The sequence below is a fragment of the Oryctolagus cuniculus genome, chromosome 16, assembly GCF_051225735.1.
Source record: "Oryctolagus cuniculus isolate XC-2025 breed Fujian yellow rabbit chromosome 16, ASM5122573v1, whole genome shotgun sequence".
Taxonomy (NCBI): Eukaryota; Metazoa; Chordata; class Mammalia; order Lagomorpha; family Leporidae; genus Oryctolagus; species Oryctolagus cuniculus.
Window position 1 is genome coordinate 64,312,262 of NC_142882.1, and position 6,000 is coordinate 64,318,261.

The 6,000-nt window shown below is 55.0% G+C and overlaps 1 protein-coding gene across 10 annotated transcripts in view; it reads right to left on the bottom strand.

The window, feature by feature from the left end:
* ELMO1 (engulfment and cell motility 1) overlaps positions 1–6,000 on the bottom strand; it is a 574,098-nt gene extending 568,098 nt beyond the window's left edge. For 6 of the 10 annotated variants that reach the window (XM_070059729.2, XM_089316113.1, XM_002713762.6 and 3 more), the window contains exon 1: positions 5,429–6,000. The gene's annotated coding sequence lies outside the window, so the exon portion shown is untranslated. The remainder of the gene's footprint in view (positions 1–5,428) is intronic. The other 4 variants (XM_089316115.1, XM_089316110.1, XM_070059727.2 and 1 more) reach the window with 3 other exon arrangements.

A 6,000-nucleotide genomic window follows, 5' to 3' on the forward strand; every position in this document is an offset into this window, starting at 1 on the left:
AGTTAAGTTTCAATTGCTAAAAAAAAAAAACCTCTAACAACTAAAATTATCCAGTGAACGCAGCATTGCAACCTGTGCATGCCCCGTGCATGCAGCCTGATTTTACTGAATGTGGAAAGGTTAAGCTTGCATACTGGGAGGCTTTCAGGGACCACACCCTGTCTGGGTGTCTGGCCTTCACCATCTTAACTTTTTGGATGATGAAGTTCTCTGGCCAGTGTTGTGGCTTAGCGGGTAAAGCCACTGCCTAGGATGCCAGCATCCCAATATGGGCTGCAGTTCATGTCCCGGCTGCTCTACTTCCAATCCAGCTCTCTGCTAATGACCTGGGAAAGGCAGAGGATGGGCCAAGTGCTTGGGACCTCAACACCCACACAGGAGACCCAAAGAAGCTCCTGGCTCTTGGTTTCAGCCTGCTCCAGCTCCAGGCCTTTGCAGCCACCTGAGGAATGAACCAGCAGATAGAAGATCTCTGTATCTCTCTCTCTCTCTCTTGCTGTAACTCTGACTTTCAAATAAATAAATAAATCTTTTAAAAAAGAAGTTCTCAGTCTTTGACCTTCTTTGGATAGCTCGTTCCAAGCCCAGGTCAGTTCTAATTCTTAAATCTAATCACGCATGACAGTAAAGTGGCTACCACCAGAAAAGATTACAACTGTCCTTGCAAATCTGTGGATGTAATTAAAATCATACAAATGGGAAGTCAAGCCGAGTAAATTTCCAAAGACCTCAAAAGCACTCCATTACAACTTAGTGAGAATAGAATTTACTCAGTGGATTTTATTCTCAGTATTTTAAGTAAGATGAAAGAGCTCCATGGATGGACGGCCTGTCTGCACCATTGCCTTGTGAAGCACGTCACACTGTCTTCCAATTCCTCCAAGGTGGCAGCATCAGGACCAAGCACGGTGTCAAGTTCAATATGAAGCAACATTATAAAGAGTTAGGTCAAAGGCTGATAATTCTGCAGCATCTGGTCCAACCTTTGGCAGCAACACTCTTGTAGAGGGTTAAACCAAGAGCATCTTGTACAGCAGGGGGGACACCTGAGTATCTCTTCAATTACGACCCCCTGGACCACTTTCATAAGAATCTCTGGCACGCTGATGAAGAACGTGGGTTTACTAAAAACAAGCTTTTACAACAAAAACCCATATTGAGCGATGCATCCAACTTGAAAATTCAGTACCTGTTTTTTTAATTTTTTTTTATTTGACAGGTAGAATTATAGACAGTGAGAGAGAGACAGAGAGAAAAGGTCTTCCTTCCATTGGTTCACTCCCCTAATGGCCGCTACGGCTGGCGCTGCACCGATCCGGAGCCAGGACCCGGGTGCTTCCTCCCAGTCTCCCATGCGGGTGCAGGGACCCAAGCACTTGGGCCATCCTCCACTGTCCTCCCGGGCCACAGCAGAGGGCTGCCCTGAAAGAGGAGCAACCGGGACTAGTACCCGGCGCCCCAACTGGGACTAGAACCTGGGGTGCCCATGCCACAGGCAGAGGATTAGCAAGTGAGCCACGGTGCCAGCCAGTACCTGTTTTTTAAAACACTATTTTTCCCTTCGACTATCTTCTATTTCATGTTTCAAGCTGCTGGTCTGGACCTAAAGATTGGTATCATGATCCCCTCATGTGTTGCTTCTGCTTAAAAAACACTAATCTAGTGGCAGAAAGCAGAACTGGAGTTACACAATTAGCAGCAAACACGGCAGGCTTTGTGATGCAGTTCAGAAATCACCCCACTTTTCCAAATTCAACAGAATGTCTTATAAATGAAACTCCCTACTTGGATGGTTTCAGGCATTAAACAGTGGTTGTAGGCACCCACTGTCTGGGGTCAGGGCAGGAAATGCTACCTCCATAGGAATGCTCACCTCTAAACCTACTGCAGGAGGCAAGATGATGAAGTAAGCGAAGTGCACCTGCAACCAATCCCCTGACCCCGCCCCACCCCAGCCACATCCTCCAGGCAAGGGCTTCAAAGCCCTGCCTTCACCACCTAGCCCCACTCACTCACACCAAGCCGCAAAGAGGGCGGGCAAACTGCTTCAAAGCGCTGAAGGATTGGCCTGTCTTCAAGATTGCAAGTTCCTAAACGTTTGCAGCCCTTCCAGAAGCCCCTGAGCTGTTTCTCCCTTTCATTTCTCTTCTCCTGGGCATTGCTCACCTCTCTTCTCCCCTGCATGTTCCTCCCCGCTTCTCTTTCCTCCCTGACAACCACCTTCACTTCCACCTTCTGGGAGAGCAGAATGAGAAAGCATGGAGGACTCTGTACTTTGCTTATCCTAAGACCCTTCCTCCAAGTGAGTACTTCTTTGGCTAAAGCAACCCCAGCTGTGAAAAGTTACCCTCTCCAAGGACAGTCATGAAACACCAGATCAGGAGTTGCTATGTTACTGATAGCTCACTGGTTTTCTATTCTCCCAAGGAATCCCTCTCTTACCCAGCTTCAGTCTGAAGTCTAAGAGGAGTCTACTCCAGGTCCAATTGTGTTGGGGAGAAGCGTGGCTGGGAACTGGGGAGAGGACAGGGAGAAAAAGCCAAAGCCTGGGGCTTCTCATTTGCCCCAGATGCTGCAGTGTCTTCTTGCTGTATCTCCCTGATGGGCCTCTCCCAAGATAGGCATTTCTCATTCAGTCAGTCAACAAATATTTATTGAGCAACCAATGTTTATGAGCTGGTAATCCATCTAGGTTTGGGACCTGTAAACAAGATAAGGTCATTGCCTGGTGGAATTTCCATTCTAATTAGCAAGACAATCAAGTACATTAAGTGACTATTCAATGCCAGGGAGGAGTAAGGGATGAGAGAGAAAATTGAGTAAGAAGACCAGAGAGGGCATGGTTGCTATTTTATAAAAGGCAGTCACAGAAGGCCCCCTACAAGCTGACCTGGAGGAAACCAGGAAGTGAGGCATCTGGACATGTGCTGAGGATACAACAGAAGCAACATTTGCAAAGGCCCTGGGGCTACAGGTAAAAAAACGTGTTTCTGTGCATGTGTGCTGGGGAGTACCTAAACACCAGCATTAGGACCACTCAGCCTACAGCCCAACTGGGTCTTGAGTTTCTCCAGAGCCTGCCCCTCCCTGACACCCACCAAGCTTCTTGCCCCTCCGGACACAACCCCCTGCTCCTGCAGAGTCCCTGCATTGAGGATCATTTCCTCAACACTTACCAGTCCATCTAATTTTTAAAAAAAATTCTTGAGTAATAAATATAGTAGGAAAGAAGGCAAGAGGCGCATTTAAGAGACAGGAAATGCACCATCGACTGTCATGCCGCCAGCTAATGCCCAGAGCAGCTCAAAAGTCTTCACTGTGACTCATCTCCCGCTCAAGCCCACCACAAGCACCTGATGTTCCTATCAGGCTTTGCATCGAATTCCCGGGAGAGATGCACTCCCAGCCACCCTGGCCTAGTCCAGACCGGACTGCAAGAGCAACCCTGGGCCGGTGGGTCAGCGCGTACCAAAAGTTCACTCCTCGTGTCATTTTAATACTGAGGTCTCTGCCTTATGACCAGAATGGGCAACCTGTGTGAGAGCATGTTCCTGAACCTGTACCCAAAGCATGACAAGAACACCCCCTCTTCCATCCCTAAAATAAAGGCTACCTGTGTCCCCAGCTGGTGAAGTCACAGCTCTGGAAACGAGTCCCCGTGGTCTCCTTTGCTGCAAATAAATTACTTTGTGTGACAACTTCTGGTGCACTTCTTGACTGAACCCGCCAAGTGGGCCCACAATTTGGCATGGGTTAACAATAAGAAAGAGCGAGGTTCAAAGGTCAGCTATAAAAAAAAAAAAGAATTCTGCCACCTGCCTGCAGAGGATGTAGCCTTTAACTTATGGCCCCCAGGTCGGTAACTGGGTGACAATAATCCTTGAAACAACCTTGAGAAGTGGGCATGGAGGTGAAAGAAAATGCGAAAAATTATGACCAGGGAGGCCATTAACAATGGCTGCTGGCAACTTTCGCAATCATAAAGAGAGTGTGAGTGCCCCGGTCCCCCGAGTTCCCCAAGGGGCTCTCAAAGAGAGCATTAATTGCTTTTATTTTACAGAAGCTGAAACAATTAAAAAAATTCCTTCACGGCCCCATCCACTCCCACCCCCCAGAATCACAAACTCCTGTCTTAGGTTCCCCAAGCCTTAACCTTAATGCAGAAGGTTCGCATCACTCCGGGCCAGCGGCCCTGGCAGGTCCCTCCCTGGTCGGGGGCGTGGGGGCGTGGGGAGGGGTGGGGGGCAGGCATCATGAAAGGCACTCAGGGAGTCTCTGGAGCTGTCCAGAGGCCCTCAGCGCGGGGTCACCACGGGGCGCCAAGCCCCGCAGCCTTAGGTCAAGCAGGTCTGGCGGTCATCAACAAACAGCTGCCAACTTCAAAAGGTCCCCAAGCGGGCGAGGGTCACTCGGCGGGGAGTCGGCGGCTGCGGAGCTCCCCCGCGGTCACACACACAGGCGCACACACACATACACGCGCGCGCAACAGACACACGCGCACAGACACACGCGCGCGCGCCCGCGGCACAGCCCGGACTTCCCAACCCCAAACACACGCGCGCACCCCCGGGCCGACTGAGTTCTCTATTTTCTCTTCCTTACAGCGACTCAGGCGGCCTCGGCCGCCCAGCTCCGCTTGGGCTCCAGGCCCCAGGCACTCCGCCCGCCGTCTCCCTTCCCTGAAGGCGCGCCCGGTGCGTCCCCTCTCCCGAGCCGGGATTGCCATCGAAGACCACCCCCCTCGGCCGCGCCAGGCCACCTTTCCCGGTCCCAGCGGGGACCGCGGCTCGTCTCCAGGTGGCGGGTACTGGCTAACGAGAGCCCCAGGCGCTCCCGGCTGCGCACACCGCCCCCTGCCGCCCCTGCGGGCCCCCAGCCCGGTAGTAGCCCATCACTTCCCCCGCCCAGGAGCGCGCTCGCCGGGGGATTCCCTCCCATCGCCTAGTGCCGAGAAAACCCCGGCGTCGGCGCGGCCAGCCGCGTCTCTCTCACAGCTTCCCGGGTCTCTGACCCCCGGGGATCCTGACTCCAAGCTCTCAGCTTCACACTCCGCTGTCCCCAACACCCCAGTGGCAGCCGCGCGGCGCGCCGGCGCCCCCTCCAGCCGACCCAGGTGGAAACAGCCCCGCGGGTTCCCGGGCCCCGGCCCTGCGCTCCATCCCCGACCACCTCTCCCCGCCGCCCGCTCTGCCCAGACTTCGCCAACTGCAGGGCGCCCCGACGCGCCCGCAGCCCTCACCCGGCCAAGCGCCGCGGCCACCCCCGCGCCAGCCGCGGCGCCCCCAGGGAGGGAACAAAAGTGTCTCCGCGGCGTCCGGAGTCCCCCGGAGCGGGACGCCTCCCCCGGAGCCCGAGCCCCAGCCCCCTCCCCGGCCGCGCTGAGGTCAACGAGTCAGGGCGCGGCGCCAGCCCAGGAAACTTTACGAACCTGCCCGGGGTCGCAGGACAGCGGCGGCGGCGGCGGCGGCGAGGGCTCCAGATACCAGAGCTCTAGCGACCCGCGACTACGGAGCGCGGTCCGGGGGTCTGTCGCTCAGCTCCGGGCCGCGGCGGGGTGTGTGGCTCGGGCTCTACCCCGTGCCCATCCTCGCCCGCTCCTGCTCGCCGAGAACACGCACTTACACTCTGGGTCGGCCGGCTGCTGCGCCGCCGGCTGCTGCTGCTCTCACTTCCTCTTCCTTCCTCCTGCTGGCCAGAGACACATTTTGCATCTGCAAGGCATCCCGAGAGCAGCCGCGAACTCTCCTGCCGAGCGGACGCTGCGGAGTTGCCGCCGCCCCCGGCACCTGCGCCCGGACACGCGTGGTTGGCGCGTTCGCCTCCCGCCCGCGCGCGGGGCCTGCCCACCGCACTTGGCCTCGGAGGCGGGCGTGGGGTGGGGGTGCCCACGACTTTTTGAAGTCCCCCTCCTTAAAGAGAGGGAAATATCAAACACCGTGCATGCCTCAGATCTGCTATAAATAATATGTGTGCGGAGCATGACTTTCCCGATGAGCTCAC